The following is a 26,359-nucleotide window of genomic DNA, read 5'->3' as shown; positions in this document are numbered from 1 at the left end:
ATAGGTGCATAAAATGTGATTGATAAGAGCTTCGGGCAATAATTTTTTTAAAATTGTAATGTTCTCTTTACATTTACACTGGAATTTTTCAGGATGAAAAGTTCAATAAAATAGAACTGATTATCTAGTTTTCAGGTACATAGCTCTTCAGAATCAATAAATGCCAATTTCCTGGCCTTTAAAAAAAATAAATGTTGCTAGTAAACATTTTAAAAAAGAGATAAATCAAAAATGTATTTCTAACGATAGGTGAGTCAAGCACATTTTAAACATGTAATCTATCTTGGAATTAAAAACAAATATTTTTTTAATGCAGTTTGCGTTTGTTGTTTTCCAAAAAGTTGGTTTTTGTCGGTCCCACAGGGGCTAAAGGTTTATTTAAGGAAGGCTATACTATATTACAGCCAAATAGTTTTTGAACCATTACATAAGAATGGTTGCAGAGGAAACGTCTTTAAGGAAAACTGCAGGTGTGGCCACATCACACTTACCAGAGTTATGTGCAGCTTACAGTGTAGTATGACACAATTGTCTTGTCCAGTCTAGCACTGTTACAGTCAAATGTGGGTGGCATTATGTTGAAAGTTAGAAGTGTGTCTGCTTTGGAAGAAACCCCATTCACTTTGTAGATAGTGAATGTTGCAGTCTGTGATAGGTGTTGGAACAGGGAGAGATTTGATTCAATTCACATTTAAAAGGTGAGCATATCTGTTTTGCACTTCCTTAAGAAAAATGTGACCATCCTTCAAAATGGGCTCGTATCTAAGTGCTATGTTTGTTTACATAAGACATGCATTTGTGTGAAAGTGGAAGCTTGTAATATCAAACGAAGGCCACAGTATTAATTTCACTTACCATTTTTCTTGAATCTCAGGCCGTCCAGTGGCAATGTTCCACTACCCCATCACACCCTCCATAACACTCTCACATCCTTTTTATCATGAGCCTTGAGGTATCGCTGGGCTCAGGCATGGAGTGGCAGAGACAGAAGAGGAAGGTGAAATGGGGTGTGTGCATGTCTGCAAGCAGGAAATGGAGGCTGAAGGAGGCAGGTACTTCTCACTCCCAAGATATGGGTGCTCTGGATTAGATGGGGAGTGACTGAGGATTGAGGCTGTTGTGACTTACTACCTGTTGCTGTGCATGTGCTTTCTACTCGACATCAATATGGATCCCTTCCTTGATGTCAATAAAGAGCCCCGCTGTTGTGGTCTGAGTGGCAGCCAGGACAGTTTTTCCCTTACAGTTCCTTTCAAGTTTTGCCAATTCTTCACAGCCCTTCTAGTTCAACTAATTCCAGCTTGTCAACATGTCACTAACCCACAGTACATCACAGATGCCTTTCTGGCATTAAGTGCAAGCATAGGCATCATATTTCACACAGATTCTGGCTGGCCAGTCCTTTTTCTAGCCCAGTAAGGCCTTCATTTGGTAAAAGGCTCCCTGATCCAAGCATGATATTATTCTTACCTGGAAGGTCAAGGTGTATGTTATAGACGGGAGTTACCTGCACATGGAGTGAGAGCGTGTCCCAAGGATTCTGGTGATACTTCTTGCAGGGTTTTTTTTTGCTCTCTCTCCCCTATTCCTACTGGTTAATAGCTTCTTGCCTGGGGTTCCCCAAATCATGGATCTAACCCTGCTTAAGACAATCACTTAATTATGCAACATGACATACAGCCCCGGAGAAGCTATTTACATTCAACAGGCTGCATAATCTGTAGCCTGCCAACCTGGCCCACTGGCAATATATTGTGGCCTGCCCGTTCCTTAACAGCTGCCTTATTTTTGCAGTTCCAGGCACCCTGCAAAACCAGGTGGTATTCTGTGCCCTTGGTGACTCACTCTCCATGGTTGATTTGATGTGCTTTGATGGGTAACAAGTTGTGCAGACAGGTCTGGCATAAAACTTTCCCCAAGTGTTTTTACTCAGTGATTTCAATGAGTATCACTGATCCCGTGGTGGTCTTGTGGCAAAGGAGAAGATGAGGGTTGCAATGTACCTATTGTTTTATACTTCCCCCACAATTCAGTGTAACACCATCAGTGCAGTATTAGAGAAATATTTTTTAAAATCTCACCCTTCATATTATCTGTAATCTTATGTAGAAGATGCCTTGATAAGAAATAACTAAACCACCAACCAGTGAATTGGTTGCTTTGATGGCGTTAAAAGACAACATTGATTTGAGTCCAAGTGCAATGCTGCAAGTCTCCAAGACTGAAAACTGTGCAAGATTAGGAATATATGAAATTGTGGAGTCAGACAACTGACCTACCTAAGATCACTACTGGCAGTGGTTCTCCACAGTTTCTGTCTGCCTCTGTCTTATTCTACAAGGAAAGCATATGTTATACTACTGAGCTATTATCCCATCTCCACCTCTCAGTTTAAGGATCCATACTAGCATTTGTTGTGTATTGAGGAAATTGCTTTAAAGGACCCTTACCACTGCACCATCTTGAACATGAGTTACCTCAAGCTCAGGCACCAATGTGATGTCTTTTCTGTGACTGTCAAATGTGTGGTTTTGGACTATAAATATATGTACAGTGGTGCCCCGCAAAACGAATGCCTCGCAAGACGGAAAACCCGCTAGACGAAAGGGCTTTCCGTTTTTGAGCTGCTTCACAAGACGATTTTCCTTATGGGCTTGCTTTGCAAGATGAAAACGTCTTGCGAGTGTTTCGATTTTTTTTCACCCCCCTTTTTCTAAGCCGCTAATAGCCTTTTAGCCGCTAATCCGCTAAGCCTTTAATAGCCGCTAAGCCTTTAATAGCCGCTAAACCGCTAATAGCGCTAAGCCGCTAATAGGGTTGCTTCGCAAGACGAAAAGACCGCTAGACAAAGAGACTCGCGGAACGGATTAATTTCGTCTTGCGAGGCACCACTGTAAACTGTTGGGTATAAGCTGATTTTGCAGCATTGTAGCTATCCCATCCCCCTTTCTGGCCAAGAATCTTCCAGCTCAGTTTTATGTCTTGGTCAGTTCCTATTTTCTGTGTGAAATTACTTAACATGAACAAATAGGCTTAATAGACATCCTCTCTGCTTTCATTGTGAGGCAACGGGGGAAAATACAGTATGTGGCGGGATAAATGAGAACATGATTTATAGGGGACTTAGACTATACATTAGTTTGCAATTGTTGAACTGTAGGACAGGAAACTGAGTATTCTGTTATTAAAAGGCTGCTTTCCTGAACAAAAAAGCCAGATAGTTTTCAACTGAGAGAGAATACATATCACAGATAGATAATACATATCTCAGATATTCGTATTTTTTCTCAAGTATGCTTTTTTTGTCCATATATCAATCATATTAGCAGGCCAGGCAACACCTTGTACCGGATCTTTATGGCCTCATCATTTTATATAAACAAGGACCACCACATGTCCAAATATTGCCTGATTTCATCACAACTGTACATTTATATCATTAAGGAAGTTCAGAAAGAGGTGCTAGCTATCCTGCAAGTCAAAAAGGTTTTAGCTGTGACATAAACGCATGGACTCATCTTATTCTGGTATTTGCACTGGCAGATACTTGGTGGTGGTTTATTAACATTGACAAGGCTGTATTATCGTCTTCTGGTAGTGCTGCCTTGTTCTTAGGCGTAGAATTGTTTGTTTTAATTATTGTACTGCATATGATATTTTCATGGCAGAAGTAGCTATGGTTGTAAACTGCATCAAAAGCCTATAAATGGGCTATAAGGTTAGGTAAACAAATGTATTTAAATTAATTATTTAGTGGTATTAGGATGTGATGCTGAGGTATCTGAAAGTGGTGTTGCGTTTTTTGCTAGCTCTGGATAGCATTCTTGCATTTGGTTTTGCTTCCTTCTTAGAAATTCCCACTTCAACAGCACAATTTGGTATCCTTCGCCGAAGAACTTATGTGGAATCTGAAAACCTATGCAGTTATTGGAGGCCAGCACATTTTACTGAAAACTGACCAGTCGTCTCCGCTAGCTCAGCCTCTTGGGGTTAATTTCAGTCGCTTGTGAATCTTCTGTTCTGCTTGCCGGAACAGGAAGAAAAGTCTTTTGTTTAAAGGTTCTGAACTCCAACCTTTCCTCAATATTTCTATTCACAGACTGACAACTGGGATTTCCCTCTTGTTCTAAATTTTGATACTTCAGCAGTAGTATCATGAAAGTTAAGTAGCCGACAGTTTTCTTTCTGCTGTAGATTATCCTGCCCTGAACCACTTCTTAAGCATCATCACATCCTAGCACTGATAAGAGAGATGGAAATAGAAACTTACATTTTCCAGATGTTGTGAGCAGCTGCCTGAAACGTCTAGAAGGACTGAGACTAAGAAGAGGCTTAGTCTTGGAGTATCTGAGATACAAGTGAATGTAAAAGGGTCTGATGCTGTTTGGGAATGGAAAGCTCGTATTAAAAGCAAATGAGCATATGTGCAGGTTAGAGCAACCTTGTCCTGTCCAGATGTTCTACAGTACAACTTCTGTCAGCCTCACCCAGTATGGCCAATGATCAAGGATGATGATAGTTATAGTCCAAAACATTTACAGGAGGTTGGAAAAGGCTTATTTAGGAAAAAAAACTGATCGTTGAAAGGATTTATTCTTTTTAAATCATTTCTGCTGTGTTTTCACATTGAGTGCTGAAGAAGGCCTTCCCCATCAAAGGGTGTTTGATTCACGACTTCCTCACTAGACCCAGATATAATGTCAGAGGTCAATTATTCCACCATAGGTTTAGAACCACAGTATGTGGAGTGGCCAAATGAAAGGCATTATCTTGAAAGCTTGTAGTCTGGGAAGTTAAAGGAGGGTGATATCTTCTTCCACAGAAAATATATGCGTATAGATTATAAGGCAGTGGAATAAAACTTCCTATCCAAACTTTCTGCTTTTGCTCTTCTTGGGTTAGAGTGAATAGTTTATTTGTTCTGTGAAGAATTACCTGTCAAGGAATTTAGGGCCGAGTGGCTGAAGAGAGAGCTGCCCTCCAAATGATTCCTATGCTTATTCTCAAGTCTGCAAGAGGCAGAAACATCAGAGGAGAGCCTGTCTGAGAATTTTTTCCCCCCAGAATTCAATTTCTCTTTTATTTCGTTCGTCTTGTTCCAATATAGTTTTCTTTTTTCTTGCCACTCCAAGGAGGGCACAGGAAGTGCCTGTAAAGATTTGTTTGAGCAACACAGGAAGTGGCAGTGAAACTATAGCATCTGACTGTGCCAAATGGATCACCAAATGGAAATGCACTTTGAGGAGCCTGTTGTTATCACATAGCTTGGAAACTGAGCAACATTTGACTGAAGGTGGGTTCCTTGCTTAGTGAATCCCTTAGTTATCAGCCCTAATTACATGATTGGGCTTTAAAGCCAACCCCTTCGGTCTGGCACATCAGAATCCAAGGACACAAAAGATGTTCCAAGTCATAGTCTTGGACATGTGAATTTTCAGCCCTATCAGGAGTCTTAGATGGTTTTCTGATGAGTCTCAGGCCATTGTGGAATGGAATAGTATAGCACTCACAAAGGTAGCTATCGTAGTGGATACTTGGCGCTGACAGCCATTTCACTCCCTTTAAAATGTTTTTTTTAATTGTCATTTTCAATAAGAAGAACAATCAATTTACAACAACATTGACATTTTTTAAAATACTGCATTCCGCCTTTTAAAGAAGAAACCTTTTGCACCATAGCAACAGAAGGATCTGAACAAAAAATAATAAAATATTGACCAACTGTTTTGAAAACGCTAAAAAATAATTTGCCCATAGCTAAATATACATTAAGATCCACAAGAAAAAAAACGGAGGATGTTCTTCAAGCTACTGTTTTTCAAGCAATCAAATTAAAACTGGTCGAAATACTCATCTTAACAAAAGAGAGTTGGCTAGTATTCTCAGATGATGGGTTGAGCAGCTGCGGAATTGATTTGTGAGGCGGCAGAGGCCACAAAGATTCATAGATTTAGGACCATATCTCTCTGAAAACTGCTTGCTAATTTTTACCAAACTTTGCATCAAGTGGTGTTCAGCCTCACTGAATATTTGGAACTTTCCAACAGCCGAGACTAAACTTCTTCCCATTTCAAACAAATGTTCCTAGTTGATGGTGCTGTAGATTAAGACATATACCAACAAAATGGAATGTGTGCAGAGATAGGCAACAGAGATGGTTGGGGCCTGGGAATGGTTGTATGATGGAAGGTTAAAAGAGTTGATTATGATTGGGTTGCAAACATTTCCCCCCTTTCATGCTCTGGAAAGCATATAATTCTGCCTTAAATAAAAAAAGGGAGTCAGCAGTGTGGAAATTCATCTTCCCCACCCCAGAATAAGGTTGTATATCCTGCAGCATTTAGAATGTGTGAACAGGCCATCACACTGTTGCTTTTAAATTGTGAGGAGTATCCTAAAAATATAAAATGTGATTGAGACGCATTTTGAGACGCTTACAGCATTTTGCCCATAATAGTCAAAATTTGTATTGATATATATGGAATAAAAAGAAAACAGATGATGTCAATCCAGTCAATTGCTTTTGAGGTCTGATCCCAATGGTAGGCGAAAGAAAATTAGAATAACTTTGATATATTTGTTAACTAGTGAGATCAAGTTAACAAAGCAAAGGCACTCTCTTTAAAGTGTTAATATCTGTGGATGAGCTAATATGATAGTTCAACATTCAAGCTATCTATTTGAGATTTACGGAGTTCCCCATAAACTTCAGTTGCTTCATATTATTTATTTGATTTCTTGCCCAAGCTACACCACAAGGCAGGCTACAAGAATTTAAAATGTAGGATTAAAATCAGCTTAAAACAAATACAGTCAAAAGAATAGGGTGGGTCCTAAAAATATATCATGTGTCCAAGGCCAAGGTAAACAGATGCGTCTGAATTCATGCGCAGGGCTTCAGAAAAATCACAGAAGTGTTAAAATGAGTGCAGCATTGTAACCATCATGCAGCTCAATTCTACCCATTTTATTTGGAATTAGGCCTCATTGATTTCAGTCAAATTTAGTTTCAGAACAGTCTCTATATGTTGTACATTGAACACAGAAGTGCATGTCTGAAAACCATTTTACTCTAATACAGTGGTACCTCGCAAGACGAATGCCTCGCAAGACAAAAAACTCGCTAGACGAAAGGTTTTTCCGTTTTCGATTTGCCTCGCAAGACGAATTTCCCTATGGGCTTGCTTCGCAAGACGAAAACGTCTCGCGACTTTGTTTCCTTTGTCTAAAAACAAAGACATGTTTTGTTTATAAAGTTAATTTATTTTCCCTTCAATTTTTGAACTGCTCTTTACAGTATGTGTGACTTTAAAGAGCAGTTAATAAACTGTTGTTGTACCAAATTTGGCTTTGTTTGGACTTTTTTTGACCATAGGAACGCATTAATTGATTTTCAATGCATTCCTATGGGATTTCGTGATTAGCAAGACGAAAAATTCGCTAGACGACAAAACTTGCGGAACGAATTAATTTCGTCTTGCGGGGCACCACTGTATGTTGTATATACCTGCTACTAAAGGATAGCTAACCATTTTCACCACCTAGGAGACTTGGTAACACATGAGTTTATGAAACAAACATTTATTTCACCTTCCATCCTGTATTCATTACTTTTGCCTTGACATCTAGGTGATACAAGTTTTTTCTTTGCTCCCAGTCCAAAACAACATGTGAGAGAGAGTGGAAGGAGCAGTTGTGCTTCTTTGAGAGAGCACCACCAGTTTCTGCCTTCAAAATTGAATAGTCATGAATATCTAACAAGGATTTGGGAAAGATCCTTAGTTGAGGGGTGGCACATGTTTGGCCTGCTCAAAGTCCAAGCCTAAATGCCTGGCATGTCCAGCTTGATTTCTTTTCACCTCAGATCCTGGAAGAGCCTCTGTCTGTCTGAGTAGGAAGTACAGGGAAAGATGGGCTAAAATACTCAGCCACATAGCCTAACCTGGTACTTTGAAAACAGGAGAAGTGTTTCATTAAGTTAATAACAGGAGAAGTGTTTTATTAAGTTGATTTTGTGGGTTTTTAAAAAACCGAAATAAGATTATGTGCCTAGATGCTTGTGGCTTTTTGAATATTGTAAAAATACTTCCTGTTCTCTTTCCACACAAAAAGCAGAGGGGGTGAAAAATGAACTGTTATCCCTGAGCATGTGTTTTAAAATTGACATTTTTCAAATGTGTTACTGCTGAAGAAATGACTAATTGATATTTTTTTTTAAAGACAAAAGGAAGAAATGCTTAAGATGGATAATATATTACTTCCAGTATCACTCTACTTGATGTAGCAAGGCACATGGATGCTGTATAAAGCTTAGGTGTCCAATAACTGGGAGACACTCCATCTCTTTGCACCTGTTGTCTTGCACCTGGGCTCCTGGGTGACTTTAAACTCCCTGTAGCACCTAAGTCACGCAGGCCTCCCACCTTGCATGGCGTCACACCTCTTCATGGAAGCTTTGCACCCACCCTGTTAACAGCTGGTCAGTTCTACCAAACCGCTGGTTCCACTTCAGGCTTTGTCACTGCTCCATTGGGTCAAGCCAGTCAAGGAGTGTTGTTAAGCCTCCCTTCATTTCGGCTCAGGCACACCTCACTCACAAGCACTCTTCCAGGAAACACAAATCCCACTTCAGACCCCATTGTTGCACCGCCACCCCACTCTCCGCACAGTGCGAGATTGTTCTGGTAAAATATTCAAGAGTTTAAAAGCAGGTCTTCCCAATTTGGTGTATGGTGGGGGAATTGAAACCGTGCCTCCTCTCCAACCCCACCTAGCATTGGAGCTATATTTGATCTGTCTGCTCATCATCTCTCAAAATCATGGGTACCAGTTTCATAGAAGGCTTCAGCATGTGCTGGGCTCTGCTTAGGTTGTACCCTTTTTCTGAACTAAACTCAGACCTAAGAGCCATAAGCTGTTCAAGACCTCAATACCTCAAGGATCATATTTTCCCATATGAACTGACCCGGACCCTGCGATCGTCTGAGGTTCTTCTGTGTGTGCCAGCTCCACATGAGGTCCAGAGGGTGGCAGCACAATAACGGGCTTTTTCTGCAGTGGCTCCCTGTTTCTGGAATGCTCTCCCCAGGGAGGCTCGCCTGGCCACCATCATTATACATTTTGAGGCACCGGGTGAAATAGTTTCTCTTTAACCAGGACTTTAGCTGATTAACATTCTATGTGCTTTTAAATGTGCTTGTGGGAGCGGTGTGTGTTACTGGTTTGTTTTGTTTTCTTGTTTTTGTTATGTATACTTTATTTTAATTTTGTATTTTTATTCTGTGATTCACCCTGAGATCTTCGGATGAAAAGCAGTACAGTGGTACATCAGTTTACACACACTTCAGGTTACACACACAGATGCTTCAGGTTACAGACTCCGCTAACCCAGAAATAGTACCTCGGGTTAAGAATTTTGCTTCAGGATGAGAGCAGAAATCGTGCAGCAGCGGCGCAGCGGCAGCGGGAGGCCCCATTAGCTAAAGTGGTACCTCAGGTTAAGAACAGTTTTAGGTTAAGAACGGACCTCCAGAACGAATTAAGTTCTTAACCCAATATATCACTGTATACAAATTTAAGATATTAAATAAATAAATAAAATAGATCTTATGTGCTCCCCATTTCATGTGTACAAGTGCCCCTCTAGCCAGGTTTTTTTTTTTTTTTTAAATGGAACAGGCACAGCAGTAGGGCTACCATCCCCCATCTGTTGTGTGCAAATCAGATATTACACTATTGTCACTGAAAATGGTCTTATGGGAATATCATTCAAAGGTTAAAATGAGTTTGGAACATACTTTGACGGATTGTGCCGAAAAGCCCAAAGAGAAGTTGACATGAAAGCTGACTTGGTAGCATGAAATTTATGAAATCATTATTGACTGACAGGTTGGAGGCAGTGTAAACAATCAGGCTGAGGAGAGGATCTGACTCTGAGAAAACCAATTTCCAAATAAGAAATTACGGTGCATGGTTTTGATTGAGTTTTACCTCAGCTAAAATAATGAAGATTGCCTGTTAAATTTTTTCCAGCATGGTGAATTATAGTGCAGAATCCATTGTTATTAAAAGGTGGGTTTTGTTGTTGTTCTTCTTGTTGTTGTCAGCTACAACAATTTCAAAAGAGCACAATCCGTGTGAAAGAATGAATAAAATTCAGGGAGTAGCATCAAGGACTTTGGAGCTCAGAAAACTGAGTTTGGCAGTGCTAATTTGTATTAAAGTTGTTGTTGCATGACAGCAGGAAAAAGATTTAATGCTTGCCACCTGAATCAAGCCATGGAACATTGGTTTCTATAACTGCCATGAATTTGAATCAAGGCCAGTATCTCTAAATTTGAAATAAACTGATACTGTCTGGAGGGAGAGAAAAAAATAGGCCACTTATGTGTGGGAAGGTATTTAGAAAATAGTATTTCAATTTAATTTTTAGCAGTATATATATTTCACATTATTAACACCCTGGCCTGTTTTGCTCATTTCTGTTAGAGGTGTATATATAGATGAGAATGTTTTGCCCCAAAGCCATTTATTATCAGCACAACAGCCCTAAACAAGCAGTGATTTTCACACAACCACCGGTTCCAGTTTATACCCCCACTGTCACTGTGCAGCCATTCTACCAGAATGTCTTTTTCTCCCTTTCGTTTTGTTACTGCACAGATGGCAAGAATAAGAATTCGTGCTAAAGTGGTGGTAAGGCAGTGTCTCTGCTTTCCAGGATATGGGTTCTGAGGTCTGAGTTTCACCTTGGCAAAATCCAGCCCCACCCCAAAGCATGATCTTTGGGTTTCAAAGAGAAGCAGATATTTCTAATCACTGTCGCTGTGAGCCTCAACAAGAGACTATTGTAGTTGCTCTTTGGCAATGGGAAATAAATCTTTCTCTCTCTCTCATGTAGTGTATGGTAGCCGCTTTAAAACTCGAATCTGTGGTAGCTTTGGGCTTGGGGAGGTATTCGGGTGAAGCCACACCAGATGCTTAAAACACATCCAGTGCAGATTTAAAGCACATGACTTCCCCCCAAAGAATCATGGGAGCTGTAGTTTGTTAAGAGTGCTGGGAATTGTAGTTTTCTAAGGGTGAAACTGCAGTCCCTAGGATTCTGTGGGGGAAGTCATGTGCTTTAAATGTCTGTGTCGAACCATGTAATGGTGCAGACTTCAGCCATTACCGCACCCGCCCCTTCCCGTTCTCTCAGAACTGTCTTCTTTGACAACCAATTGTTTGTCTGCTTCAGCATTCTGATTCTAGCAACAGCTTAATAAATAGGGATAATTGCGGATATTCACAAGGCCCTTGTAGATTTCTGTTGTGGTTTGTCCTCAGCATCAAGTAACCACTTAGCGGCTGGGCTATAAAATGACAATATTTCTGTTATTACAGCCATCATGGGTCAGTTTCAAAGCAGATCCATACAATATGCAGTTGTGTGATTCTCCCTGCACAAAATGTAAACCCCACTGGTTTTTGAAGTAACAGTATGTTTGCACCCATTCTGCTGCTGTTCGGCTGTGGTTCTGTGACAGTCCACAAGTGTTCTCCAGTCATTCTGCCATCCCAGTTTTCTTCCACGGACCTCAGTACTTCATCCGTTTTGTTCATGACTGCTTTAAGAGAGATTACACTGGTATATATCCCAGTGGATGACTGCAAAGCAGTTTCTATTCATGTATCTCGCTTATTGGGAATAATGCTTCTTGTTTGCTGCTGTCTCATATTTTGCTTTCATTTGGCAAACTGAGCCAATTGGCACAGACAGGGGGGCAGGCAGCAGCAGATTAGCTTGTTTGTCTCACTGACGGGCACACCAATCCATCTCTTGTTGCCACCACCCAGCCATCTCTTGTGGGACTCTCTAGAGTACCAGCCTCATTCCTATGCCTGAGAGAATGGCGCCACCACCACTACTTTTCTGTGGCTAGCTAGAAGTTCTTTCAATGACATTTAAAAGAGGATTTCTAGCTGCCTTGCAAAAGTGACAATGGTGGTTGTCCCACTGTCTAAGACCACCTTGATCAGAATGCCTTTCTATTTAAAAGCAAGTGATGGGGGAGAGGAGGAGGATTGGCAGGAGCTCAGCGGTGGAGCTGTCTGCTTCAGGTGGCACAATGTCTTGTGCTAGCCCTTATGAGGAGGAAAGGCACTTGACTGGTTGTTGCTATGGAACCACATCACAGTCTTTTGACTTGCTTGTCTGATCTACATCCACACTCATCCCTCTCCACCCGTTTTTCTTTCATCTACAGCATGCAGACCAAGAACTTTGAAATATGGACACTGATTCATGCTTAAAGTACATTTAAAGGGTCGGGCACTATTTGACAATTGTACTGTCTCAAATCAAAATGTGTTTATGTGTGGAAACAGTGAAAACTCTGGTCAAATCAGAAACCGGCAGGTCTGTCCAAGAAGAAAGGCATATATCAAGGTACTCTGAGCAGAAGTTGGTACCTTGTGCAGAAGTAGTAGTAAGATCAAGCAAGATCAAAGATAATCCAGTAGACAATATGGAATCACCTGCCAGTCTTCATGAGACAGAGACACCCAAAATAAAGATGCTGGTTTTGGTGATCAATAGACTCAGACAGATGTGGCAAGGCAGGTAAATAAGAGAAGCAGCAAGGAAGTTTTGGCTACAGCTAGACCAGGAGTCAGTCTGTCTAGTGAACAGGTGTACCAGGAATTGGCTTGCTTGCTTCTGAGCTTTACTCAGTATGTTGCCTGATTCTGACTGAGCAATTTTGACAAGATGTTAATAGGTCTGGAGTCTTGAATTGCATGTATTGCCTTTGCTCCGCCTGGCAATGTAGGCAGAGCTGCTCTGTGACAGCCACTTGGTCCTGTTTCAGGCAAATGTGATGACAGAGAGCAAACAGGCTAATACAGAACTGTAACATCCTAGAATGGGTCAGAACAGTAGAGGCTGCACAACTGATTTGTGCTAAAAGCTTTGAATGGTTAAATATTAAACATTGTAGATTGATTTGATATACCAGCTTTTAGAGTGCTAAAGAAACTGTTAAAAGTGTGCTGTGAAGAAACAAGGAGCATCTTCTTGTTAGAATTTTTACCTGGAGTTTCTAGTTTCAGTTCAATTTAAGAAGGGCGGATTTTTCATCCATTATGTGAATTCATCAGCATCCTGGTCCTACACTTCTGGTTTTAAATACAGCTTTTATTAACGTCCCCAAGGATCGCTCTGCTTCCAGCTTTGGAAGAAGGAAGGAAATAAATGCAGTAGACATTTTAAATGGCTGATGAAATTTGGAGACCCAGAAAGTAGCTAACCAACTCAAATTATTTGATGTCTTTGTTGTAATATAACATGCTTTCTTGAGTTGTCTTTCATGTCCCTGATGGAGCCCTGAGGATATACTCCATCTCAACCTGCTTTAACCTTTTGCCATGCTCAAAGAGGCAGACTCCTTGGCGTGGAGGATGGGAATCTCTTTGGAACCTATCAGTGCTTCTCCTTAATCAGTTGAAGTGCTGTCTGTATGATAACAAGAGTCGTCCCTCTCACCCCAGGTTGTGCCAGCCTGAGAGGCTAGAGACAGACTGGAAATTTAACCTACATCTGTGGCATGGTAATACTGAGCATATCCTCTGGGCAGGTAGGCCAGAGTTGAAACTTAAAATGATTTTTTTTTAAGGAATGTCTTCAATTTGAAACGCCCCAGGGCTCAAACCATTTTGTGAAACTTCCATGCTTTAAAAATAGCACGGACAACACTGAGGTTGAGTGTTTTTTAAAAAATGGAAAAAACTAAAGTGAATACTATAGGATTAATATAAAGTTCTAAAAAAGGAGTTAAATTATTTCCAAAAGGATATATTGGGGGACAAAATATGTCAACATTTATTGTCGTCACCCAGTTGCCAGTAGTCTAGATTATTGGGTTAGCACCTCAGGATTCATAAAATTAAACTGATGAGCTATTAAGTCTAATCTTATATAGTGAGTGATTTCCCCACTACCACCACAATTAAAATATTTTCTCAGTTAAAGGACAAAGTTTGTTTCATGTGCAGCTCACCAGACAGTTGGAAACACAATATTATTTAAAATGCACCATAAATATATATATACATTTTTAGCATTGCCTGTAACATCTATCTTCTTCATTCCCACAATAGCCCAGCGCAATTAATGATTACTGTTCCCAGAGCTAGTAATTTGCTTGGAACCACCTGCCAAGTTCCTGGCTCAGCTATGTGATATTACTCATTAAGGCCTAATGTTTCAGAATCAAGTCTAGAACCCCAGAGTGGGATTCAGCTAATTAATCCCATCAGCAGAAGCCCTGTGCAAGGACTTCCACTTTGCAGTGAGGATTTCCTCCCCTCACCCCCCCCCCATGTGCCCCTTTACCATTGGCTCTGGGAGGCCTGAGAGAACCACTGAAACAGCATGTTGTGAGCAGGAGAGAGTGATCATTCCTTTTGTCAAGCCAAAATCCTTGCGTTGATGGAATGTTAGGAGGAGTGTGGCGCTGAATTCCTTCCCCTGGTGTTGGAGCACACTAATACAGTGGTACCTCAGGTTACATACGCTTCAGGTTACAGACTCTGCTAACCCAGAAATAGTGCTTCAGGTTAAGAACTTTGCTTCAGGATATGAACAGAAATTGTGCTCTGGCAGCGCAGCGGCAGCAAGAGGCCCCATTAGCTAAAGTGGTGCTTCAGATTAAGAACAGTTTCAGGTTAAGAACAGACCTCCGGAACGAATTAAGTACTTAACCCGAGGTACCACTGTAGTTCTGTACTTTTGTTCCAAACTGATTCCCCTCCCCCATTTAATTCATTTCGGCCTTAAAATATTTTCTTATAGCAGCCCTAAAACAGAGTAACCGGAGTCATATCAAAATGTGAATAGCAGGAAAATGGCTATCTGTGATAACACATGGTTGTAGAAACAAGTGTCTGCGGTAGGGATTTCTGGATGTGTTTTGTGTGTGAAAAGTGCATGAGGCATTCATCTACCTAGGCCAAGTACTTGTTTGCAATGATGTAACTTTTTTAGATGGAGTAGTTTTTCCGTGGTGCTGCTGCCCTGCAGAGCTGAAAGTAAGTTATGAATGCAGTACTGTTCAAGAGTAGAAAGGTTTGCTTGGAAGAGAGCGGTGTGCCTGGGCCCCTACTATTGAGAAGATGCCAGTCAGGAATGAAAAAGTCTTTCATGAAACGATAGCTGACTTCCTTGTGATACAGTACAATAATGCAAAGAATTTCAAATCCAACTAATGTGTGAAAATAAACACAATACTTTTAAACTTCGAGGGAAGTATTTACTTTTAATTGGACGATATTAACTGATCACATCTAAAAAATAAAGTTGTCTTTCTCTCTCTACTGTCTTCTCTAAATGAAAATTTTTTTTACTAAATTGGGCATTTATAACTCTGCTTGTTCTGAATTCTCTTTTGGTGCTTCTTGGTTGTAAGTACAAAAGAAGTCTTCTGAGAAGGAAGGCTTTGAGCATGACATCAGAATAAAGGAATGCTCCCCACAATGCAGTGTATTAACAGTACTGCTGGTTTAAAATAATGTTGTTGTTTTAAAAAAACAACCAAGTTAGAAGCAAAGGTTCAGAAAGAAAATGCAACAAGTCGTTTTCATCAACATTTTTCTATTTGTGAGAAGGTGATTTGGAAGACTTTTGTTGTATTTGTTGTGATATTAAATGCTACTTTAAGTAAGTAAGTTGATCTGCTATGTGAAAGGCTATGAATCTAGGGACTGTAGATGAAAGAAACTTGTGAAAACTACCTATGACTGGCCATGATCAACATATCTCATATGCAACTAATCTCCTGTCGGGGAAAACATTATAAACAATAGCACAGATACCAGACGCTGTCCTCACATCCTCATTAAGAGAGAAAGACCTAGTTCACAAATCTTTGATGCAGCTCATGATTTGTCTGGAGAGCAAACCACAAGCCTCAGTTCAGATTAAGCTCTAAGCCAAACCATGGTTTAATTTAGCAAAGTGCAGTAGCAAAATGATTGGGAAGAAGCAAAGCAGCTGAGACCTGCTTGTTTCCTCATTCACACTAAGTATGAACTGAGTCACTCTGGGAATACCCGTTGCCCATAGCATTGCAGGGAGTTCAGCTTCTGGCTTGGCTATGGTGGGCTGGGGTTTCTTCCTCCTTCTCAGCTATAGTGCGGAAGGAGGGGCCATTCTTGGCCTCTTCTGTTGCATTGGAAGTTGGGAAATGCTCAAAGGCTTCCAGAGCCAATCACAAGCAAGCAGAGGGGTGTGACTTTGGGATGGTCCACTCCCTGGCTTTTTAAGCCAGTCACATGGAGTGGAAGATAGGCAGTCTTCATTGAATTCCCCGCCCACCCTTTATGATCGCCATTAATGGGGTAAGGTGGTTAGTAGGCTTGCTCAGTTAGTAGGATGTAATCAGTCACCATATTTGGGGCCAGGACTACAGTGGTGCCTCGCAAGACGAAATTAATCCGTTCCACGAGTCTCTTCGTCTAGCGGTTTTTCATCTTGCGAAGCAACCCTATTAGCGGATTAGCGCTATTAGCGGTTTAGCGGCTATTAAAGGCTTAGCGGCTATTAAAGGCTTAGCGGATTAGCGGCTAAAAGGCTATTAGCGGCTTAGAAAAAGGGGGGGAAGCGTAAAAAAATCGGAACACTCGCAAGACGTTTTCGTCTTGCAAAGCAAGCCCATAGGGAAAATCGTCTTGCGAAGCAGCTCAAAAACAGAAAACCCTTTCATCTAGCGGGTTTTTCGTCTTGCAAGGCATTCGTCTTGCGGGGCACCACTGTAATTGGGCCCATCTGTGGGTTTTGCCTACCTCATAGCAATTATCCCAACTTTCTGGCAGATGAGGCATTGGGTTGGATCCAGGTGGGTAGGGTGTTGGCCCTGCCCTGCCATAAAGGGTTATCCACTTAGAGGAGCCTGGGGAGGTGCTTCCTCTCCAGGCTCCCAACTCAGGGGCAGAAGGTCCTTAGCATCCACTACCATTGCTTGGGGGTGTGTGTGTGACTCCCAGATATGATGCACGTTGTAGGGTGACCCCTGACCGTGGTCAACTCCTGCTGTCCACCCAGTACCAAAACTTGCGTACATCTGTAATCAATAAAGTTGTGGCCTTCTTTGATCCCAGCACTGGTGTCTTGTGTCTTATTTTATTTGTTAACTGCGTGTTCAATGCCCACCCACCAAACCCCAGCTTCACTGTACCTGCGTCTGCCAAAGCACCTTATAATCAGTCCAGCACATAAAATATGCCTCAGCCTTGGATTTTTAAAAAAACAGTTCTCTTATCTGCACAAATGGTAGATTTTCAGGTCTGGGTCTTTGCACAACACAGATTTAGTTTCAGCTTTTTGTGGAAAAAGTGCGGAATGGCTGTTCCTCATGTGCAAAGCATATGTGTATGGTGATCAAGGTATCATGTAGTCTGCTCTTGATCCACAATTAACACTTTTGCATCCTATTAATTCCAGTTGGAGAGTTAGGGCATGGTCACATCTGTCATATTGAAATTGAATTTTAAAGTGCTTTATATTAATGATTAATTTACAATAATACTGGGTTAGATACAAGGGTTGTGTGAGCTGAAGGCCACTTGTGCAGTTAATCTTTCCTTCTCAACCATAGGCCCCTGTACTCCCAAAAAGCCCTTTTAGAGGCTTAAATGGCCTTCCTGAATGGTTTACATTGTGTTGTGGGATGCTGCAGTGGAAGGGATGAATTTTCTAGCTGACTTATATTTAAGAGATTCCTTGATATCACAATCTGCTGCAGAGAGACTGTTCTGGAATTTTGCAGGTGTACTATTTATAAACCTTTTTCATATTTCCTATCAAAGTTGTACAGTCGTACCTTGGAAGTCGAACTGAATCCCTTCCGGAAGTCAGTTCAACTTCCAAAAAGTTCAAAAACCGAAGTGTGGCTTCTGATTGGCTGCAGGAAGCTCCTGCAGCCAATCAGAAGCCTAGTCAGACGTTCAGCTTCCAAAAATAGTTTGTAAACTGGAACAGTCATTTCCGGGTTTGTGACATTCGGGAGCCAAAACATTCAGGAACTAAGCTGTTTGACTTTCAAGATATGACTGTATTCATATTCAGTTTGAAGCTATTAGTTCTTTACCTCACAGACAAGGAATTGAAATAGGCTTCTTCCTTTTAATTTAGGACTGTTCCCGAAGATGCTTGCCTTGTCAATTTGGCCAAGCATTTTGATTATTCTTTACCAACAAAACGCTCTTTGATTTCTAAGTTGTGCATTACGTTCGTAAGAGTGACTTATTTTAAGAAGTTCATACAAGTTAACCTGTTGAAACACATGAAATATGCCTGCAACAAGTATCTCCTACAGGACCACTCCTGAAGAACCACTTTTCCTTTATTTCAGTAACCCAGATTTCTGTGGCAGTGATACTTCTAGCCCTTACCCCAGCCCCAATCCCATTTGGTCTGAACATAACAAAATACCTTTGACACATGCTATTTTTAATAAATTGCACGTATCGGTTTGACTTACAAGAACAAAGTGAAGCAAATGAGAGAAAGAACCAATCTTTATAAATGTCTAACGTCCACAAAATTACACACACACACACACACACACACACACACACACACACTCAGTATGCCATGGCCTAATCTGACTAAACATCCCTTTAAAATTAGGCTTCCAAAAAAGAGGAGGGGGAACATCTTAATCCTTTAATGCTCGAGTAGCAAAGCACCACATTTTCAGAAAGTCTCTGCTTCTGTGCAAGTGACTTAAATTAAGTGGTCAGATATTCAAAAGCAATCAGTTCCCAGGAAATCTCACAATTTTTGTGCAATCATTTCCTTTCCTCTTTTTTTTTGTGTCCTTCCTTAAAAAATAGGTAAACTCCAGAAAGTGAATGTCATTCAGAAATTGCCAAATTTTCTTGACTGCCTTATTTATTTAAAGTGTGCAGAGCAGGTGTGCAAGTGTTGTTCCCCCTCCTGCTGCTCTGCCTTCTTGCTGGCTGCCTGCTGGTACCTTTCTTGCCACTTAGCTATTTATTTCTACAATGCATAATTAAAATTAACAATACAAAAAGGGGAGGAATTGCATTACATTCTTAAAACTTTTCCAGGTTTCTTCTCTTATGGCTGATTTAATTGATAAAACAGGCTATCATTCATAAGTGGAAAAAATAAAAAAATGAAAGGACAGAAGCACAAAACTACATAATATTTACATTTTTTTTAATGTTATGACAGAGAAAAAGTGTAGCATAGATGTAATGCCTTTTCTACACTAGTAATATGTCCATTTAAGTTGCATTTAAGCAGGATTGCTCATCTCTACATTCACATGCTCAAGGTTCCTTAAACAATCTAGCATTTCATTTAGAGTGTGCCTTCCTGTGAATCTTAGCTTTAATTAAAACAAAATTTCTCTCCTGCTATGTTGTGGTACTGCATTCAAGGTTCGTTAACCTGAATGGTTGCTAGTTCGCCCCTCATGGTCTTAAGTCATAATTCCCCAGCCACACATCCTATATACATTCAGATATTTCTCTTGCTGATAATGCTTTGCTCTTTGCCAATAACCACTGGATTTCTGCAGGAAGTGGAATAGATCAGAGTAGAACACGCATCCTCAATTACATTAAGCAAAAGTAACAAATTTGCTTCAGTGGTACTGATGTACATAATTTTTAACTTGTAATTTGCATGTCTGTTGCTTTTGAAACACACCCTCCTTCTCTTCCCCAGTGATTTATGGCCATGAGCCTGCCGGTACTTGACGGATGCAGAAAGCACAACTGAGAAACATGCAACGTGAATCTTGCATTCATTCAAATCTTGTCCCAAAATGTGTGTTAACACACAAACGTGAAGTTGTTTCAAGCTGCCAAATTTTTAAGTCAAACACTAAATTTTAATCATTGTTATGCTTTTTATTGTGTTGATAAATTTTAATCAAGGTGACTGCACAGAGTGGATTTATTCTAGTCAATGTGATCTAAATCATTATTTTTAGTCTCCACATGAAGATACTTGGTTTAAATCATTAATTTAACTCAAGTTTTCCAGATTGTGTTTATCATATTTCTTAAATATGCATACTAATTAGTTGCTATTGGCCGCTAAAATGTTTTGTTACAAAAATATATCCAATCAACAGAAATATAGAAATATTATGGGCAAATTAATAAGAAAACCATGCCTTGTGCTATGATCAAAATTTGTCTTCTAACATTATCCTAATCATACTTGGTTGTCTGAAAGTTGATAAGCAATTATAATGTATGTTTTAATGTTATTTCTAAGTTTATTTTTCGACTTTGTTTTTCTCTATTTTGATTGATTAATTATTGTTGATTGATTATTTGATTGATTAATTATTGCTTAGGTTTACTTACATGCTGCTTTTCCACAATGGGCTGTGTCCAAAGTGACTTACTGCAAAACCTTAGAATACAACTATACAAAATACGGAGCATGTCAGTTGAATTCAGAAATGACAAAAAAATCAGCAATTTAACAAACACAGAATAAATTCAGTATTACAAAAAATTAAGTACATAGATAAAAAACAAAGCAATCGTTAACTGATAATAAAGTTTCTGATACTGGTGCATTTGCATGCCAACGAGCCTGGCTTAAATACAGTTCAGAGGGGAGGAGCACGCTTAGCAGGCTAGATGACATAAAGCCAGCTCCCATTATCCTTAACTCTAGAGGAGGCTGGCAGCAGGAAAAGGCAGATGTTGGGGAGGGCAACCATGGCCAGTCTTTTCCTCAGCCTCCTGCAAGTATCAGCTGCTGGTGCAGGTCTTACTGCACATCTAATAAAAGTCTTAAAACAACTGCACTGCATACAGCCTTTATATATTACATAGGAACACATTTAAAAGACTCTTACTTACAAACATAGTTGGAGGGTCTTGGAAAGTTAGCAGTGTGTCTTAACTGCATTGTGAAACAATGGACTTGGAACACTTCCAGCCAGTGTTTGAGAATTTCCTTGTCATAAAATAAAGGTTCTCATGTTTGAAGAGCAAACATTGACAGAGCTATTTGAAATGTATTGGAAAGTCAGAATTGGAATGTTTTGAAACACCAGCTCTGGCATAGTTTGCCTACCTCTTCACAATTTACATGAAGCATTTATTAGCCTTGCAATGTGTAATAGAATGTGTCTCTTAGAGGATTTCACTATTTAAGTAGCATGTACTTTGTTCGTAACACGTCTGACTAAGTGTTTTGGGCTTTGAATGGGGAAAATACATTCAATGTGAGAGATACCGTATTTTTCGCCCCATAGGACGCACCGGCCCATAGGACGCATCAAGTTTTTTGGGGGGAAATAAAGGGAAAAAAATTATTTCCCCCCCCCCAGGCGCTTGTGGGACAGGCAGCGGGGAGAAGCGCTCTTCTCCCCCCCCGCCCGCCTTGCGATCAGGTCCGGGGACAGCAGGGAGACGCGCTGCGTCTCCCTGCTGTCCCCGGAGTGGTGGGGCAGGCAGCGGAGAGAAGCGCTCTTCTCCCCCCCCGCCCACCTGGAGATCAGGTCCGGGGAGAGCAGGGAGATGCAGCGCGTCTCCCTGCTGTCCCCGGAGTGGTGGGGCAGGCAGCGGGGAGAAGCGCTCTTCTCCCCGCCACCCGCCTTGCGATCAGGTCCGGGGACAGCAAGGAGACGCTCTGCGTCCCCTTGCTGTCCCCGGAGTGGTGGGGCAGGCAGCAGGGAGAAGCGCTCTTCTCCCCGCCGTCAGCCTCCAAACCACTTCGGGAGACAGCGGGATGGCGGCGTTCCGCCTCCCTCTGTCCCCCGACCTTGTGGGGCTGGCGCTGGGGCTCTCCTGAAGCCTGGAGAGCGAGAGGGGTCGGTGCGCACCAACCCCTCTCGCTCTCCAGGCTTCAGTGAAAGCCTGCATTCGCCCCATAAGACGCACCCACATTTCCCCTTCATTTTTGGAGGGGAAAAAGTGCGTCTTATAGGGCAAAAAATACGGTAACTTCCTTTGGATAATTCACATTTATTGGTTTTTCAGGCAGTGGTGAGTGAACTTCTAGTGCTGCAGTTGCTTAGCTCTTAGAGAAGACCTACATTTGTGAGCAAAAGTTGGATTATTTCTTTTAACTTGGTAACGTCATTATCTGCATGAAGGAAATGAAGAGTTGAAAGCATGGATATCTTTGATGGCTTAGCTTAAATGGTTGGTGGTAGTGCCTTTACTGAAAATGAATCTATATAGCCTGTGCACTTCTCCCAAGATATGGCCCTATTATTACCCAAATCCTCAATATCTTTTACTTGAGCCTTGCTGTAATTATCTTGAAGTCAAAGGGATTGGAAATGAAAGAGAAAGGGAAATGTGTGCCCGCCTTTCAAATCTGTAAGAGCGATGGGCAACTTAAATCAAACGGATTAAGTGGTGTTACATAGGGGGCCATATTTTGAGTGGGAGATGGGATAAGGATAGAGATATAAATAATAAATAAATAATTGGTGGTTGTCGATACCAGAGCCTGTTTGCTTTTCTTTGCAGCTGCCTTGAGAGCTGGGTTGCAGTCTCTAAATGCCAACCCCTCATTTTTTATTGGTATATATCTGATCGGAGCAAGTTAAGACAATCACCCAAAAATGTTTGAAATAGAAAATTAACTCCCCCCACTTTGCTGTGCATGTTACACTTTCTCACATTACTCCCCCCCCCCCGCTTGCTTCCAAATGAAGGTTGCAATCCTATACACACTTTCAGGGGAGTGAACCCAATGAATTCAGTGGAACGTCTGAGTGCCAAACTATGCAATATATCAGAACCAGCTTTGTATGTATGCATTTGTTGGCTCAGTGTCATTTCCCTGAATTATAGCTGCACTTTGTTTTAACTTTTCTATATTGTGAGAAGAAACAGTGTGCAAGAAGGTACTAAGCAGGAACTCTGTTCCCTAGACCAGTGGGGTGCAGCTGTTGACTGAATAGCTATATGCTGCATTTAAATAAATTGTGTATAGACCTGCATGAGATTTTAAAAGAATCCAATAAAAGTAAGCATGGGGTTGCCAACTGAGGCTGCGACTACAGTGATTCTCCCCCATAAAAGCACCCCAAGTGTCAAATAGTAAAAGGGGGAAAAATGAAAAACTCCCGTTGGCACCAATGTGAGTGGGTTTTTTCTTGGTGGGATCACTGTGGTTAGGGAATGCTCAAACCTCTTCGTATAATTAATAATAATAATAATAAATTTTATTTATATCCCGCCCTCCCCAGCCGAAGCCGGGCTCAGGGCGGCTAACAACAATAAAACAGTACAAAAGTACAACATAAACAACATTCTAAAATCATTCATTATAAAAATTAATTAATTAATTAAGTCCTAATCCACGTTGCTTTCCCTTATTTTAAGTAAAAAACAGAAATAAATACCCATCTGAGATGCAGTTCTGTATATTTAAATATAATGTAGTTTTCCCCTGAGATAATGTTAAGACAAACCTAATGTGAGAGGCTTTCATGTCTTTCCACAGTGCTCTAGAAATTGCCAGCCTGTTTAGATACCCCAGAACATTCAGTATTTCATTAGCTGGAGAGCTATTGTAAAAAACTAACAAAAACAGGAATTCCCTCTTCTCAAAAATCTGTCTGATGCACTTTTCCTTTATTATTCGTTCATTCACTCATTAATCCATTCTCTCTGTTTCACCCATTCACTTTGCTGGGCTCATAAATGTAGTAGTATTTTTGTCGCAAATACAAAATAAATTGCCCCGTCTTGAATGGAGGAAGAAACAGTGATGCTTGTGCAATAATTTTTAATTGAATGAGCCTTTTTCAAACACAGTAACAGCTTTTCCCTCACCATATTTATTGTCTTGGTGATAAAGGGGGGGGGGGAGTACAGCAGAAAGCAGTGAGCAACAAGTTTATCAATTTGAGCAGGCCAACTGCACAACTAAATGCATGTGAAACTTAACAAATCCCTTGGGGAAGCTGACTGTAAGAATTTTCTAGTCTGTGTCGAGTTACTGAGGTGCGACATGGTGGATTGAACTTAATGCCTTAGGCAAGCAGAGTCAAATAGAGACAGTTTAAGATTTTGCTGTGCCCATGAAGGGATCTGCTAGCAGTTGTCTAAATGAAGCTTTCAGAAAGGAATATAGCGTTATCATGAGCTCTTTCCCCTGAATATTTCAGTGAGTTATTCTAGTTTAAAAGAAATCCTAGTAGGATTTCCTCTGTATAAGCTTTGTAGCAGCTGAGAAAAGATTGGAGTTATTCTTTTCCTTACCAGAAGAAACAAGGGACTATAGTAAGATACCCAGTATATTGTGGCATTTGGTTTGAAAGGGATATTTTGTCAAGTATTCCAGGCTGAAATGAAGGATCCCTGTCTGATAGGGGATTGACCTTGTTTTGACCTATGAGATGGTGCTGCGAGAAATTTGTAGAACATATATCTATCTACTTGCATCCACTTTGCATTTACTGTTATACAGTATTTGTTTCTCTTTGTACGTATCATTTGGGGAGGAGGGAAATGACCAGAATTCAAGTATGTTTCTATTAAGTGACAACATATTGCAAGATCTGGGTCTCAATGCATTGTTCTCTCTTAAAATTTGGTAATATTTCTTTCAGAACATGTAAGTTTCTTCTTAATTTAAAAGCACTTAAAAAGCCCTCAAGATCATCTACTGTGTCTTTTTAATTTGGCCACAGAATTTGCTACATGCACACTTCAGAGATTCTTTGCCCTAAACAGTAATTGTTTTCCAAAGTATGGAAGCATAAATAACGTTGACTTTTCAGGAAAATCAAAGCATATATCACACCCAGCGCTGAAACAATTGAAGCATATAGTAAAAATTAACCAGTATTTGTATCAGGATAATGAATGTTTTCCGCTAAGCCCATGAAGAAAGTCAGCAAAATACTGTGATCAAAAGCACCATATGTGAAGGAGTAGAGTGTGCACCACAGGGCACGATATAGCTGTACAAACTGCACAAGGAGCTATTGGCTACCTACAATTCAAAGTGATGGTGCTGACCTTTAAAGCCCTAAATGGCCTCAGCGCTGTATATCTGAAGGAGCATCTCCACCCCCATTGTTCAGCCCGGACACTGAGGTCCAGCTCTGAGGGCCTTCTGGTGGTTCCCTCATAGCAAGAAGTGAAGCTACAGGGAACCAGGCAGAGGGCCTTCTCAGTGGTGGCGCCCTCCCTGTGGAACGCCCTCCCATCAGATGTCAAGGAAGTAAACTACTACCTGACTTTTAAAAGACATCTGAAGGCAGCATTGTTTATTGTTTTTAATGTTTGATGTTTTATTGTGTTTTTAATATTCTATTGGGAGCTGCACAGATGGGAGGGATATAAATTATTATTATTATTATTATTATTATTATTATTATTATTATTATTATTATTAATGGTGCTCTTCCCTATCTTCCCTCTGACTGTTCTAGCCCAAGATTTTTGAAATAGTGCTTAAAAAGCGTTACTATCCTACTAATATTTTTGCTTGGCACCGAAAACCAGTTCTATTTGTCTAGAAAAAGAGGTGCCGAAACTCACCATGAATGCGTCCCTTGTTCTCTTAAAAGGGCAGTGACATACCAGAACCAAGTTCCGGTGACTTCCTGCTGAAAACACATCAGAGTAGGTGCCAGGTGAACTTCCCTGTGGAGAGCATTCCAGATACTGTTTGTTTGTTTCTTTTCTTGCTTGCTTGTATAAGAACTTATCAACCATTCTACAAATAAACTGAGCAGTGTACAGAAATAGAATATAAAACATAATACAGATAATTAAAAAATGGAAAAAAACAAAGAATTTAAAACTTTAGTTACCAGGTCCCATAATGGAGAAATCCCTTTTCATGGCTATGCTTGTCTCGCCACACATAACAGTGGACGCAGAGGACAGTCTCTGTAGGATGGTTCCTTCTCAGCCTGTCTCCTTCAGAGAGATGAGAAACAGGAATGATCTAACAGGAAGAAAAATATATAAAAAGAGGTGGTACAAAAAAGTACTTGAGAAAAAGATTCAGGAGAGAAATCTATAAATGGTTACGGGGGGTGGGGGTGGGTGGAGAATACTATAAGTGTTTAGCCAAAACTACTTACCGGTTTTCAGGTAGGTATCCTATGTGGGATACTTGTCATTGAAGGCAGCCCCAGCCCCACCCCAAATCTGTCTGACATAAGCCAGTGAACAATAAAACATGGCTGAATATTAAATAGGTGTACTAATAACGTCGTATAAAAGGGTGCAAAATGCAAGGGGAACTAATACAAAGCCCCGCATAATATAATTCCATATGGTGCTAGTAAGTTCCCTACAAGGATTAAAGTTTCTGTTGATGAAAACAGTGCAGATTCCATATCTA

General features: G+C 40.6%; 1 protein-coding gene and 1 long non-coding RNA gene across 12 annotated transcripts in view; both read left to right on the top strand.

Annotated features, from left to right (window-relative positions):
• Nucleotides 1–26,359, top strand: part of NPAS3 (neuronal PAS domain protein 3) — a 637,639-nt gene that overhangs the window by 29,395 nt on the left and 581,885 nt on the right. The gene's annotated exons all lie outside the window — the stretch shown is intronic.
• Nucleotides 8,939–26,359, top strand: part of LOC308596345 — a 31,763-nt gene continuing 14,342 nt past the window's right edge. Inside the window, exon 1 of the long non-coding RNA XR_014012471.1 lies at nt 8,939–9,132. This is a non-coding gene — a long non-coding RNA (uncharacterized lncRNA). The remainder of the gene's footprint in view (nt 9,133–26,359) is intronic.

This window comes from Podarcis bocagei (genome assembly GCF_964188305.1).
Source record: "Podarcis bocagei genome assembly, chromosome: 1".
Classification (NCBI taxonomy): domain Eukaryota; kingdom Metazoa; phylum Chordata; class Lepidosauria; order Squamata; family Lacertidae; genus Podarcis; species Podarcis bocagei.
This window is presented reverse-complemented; position numbering and strand designations above follow the sequence as displayed.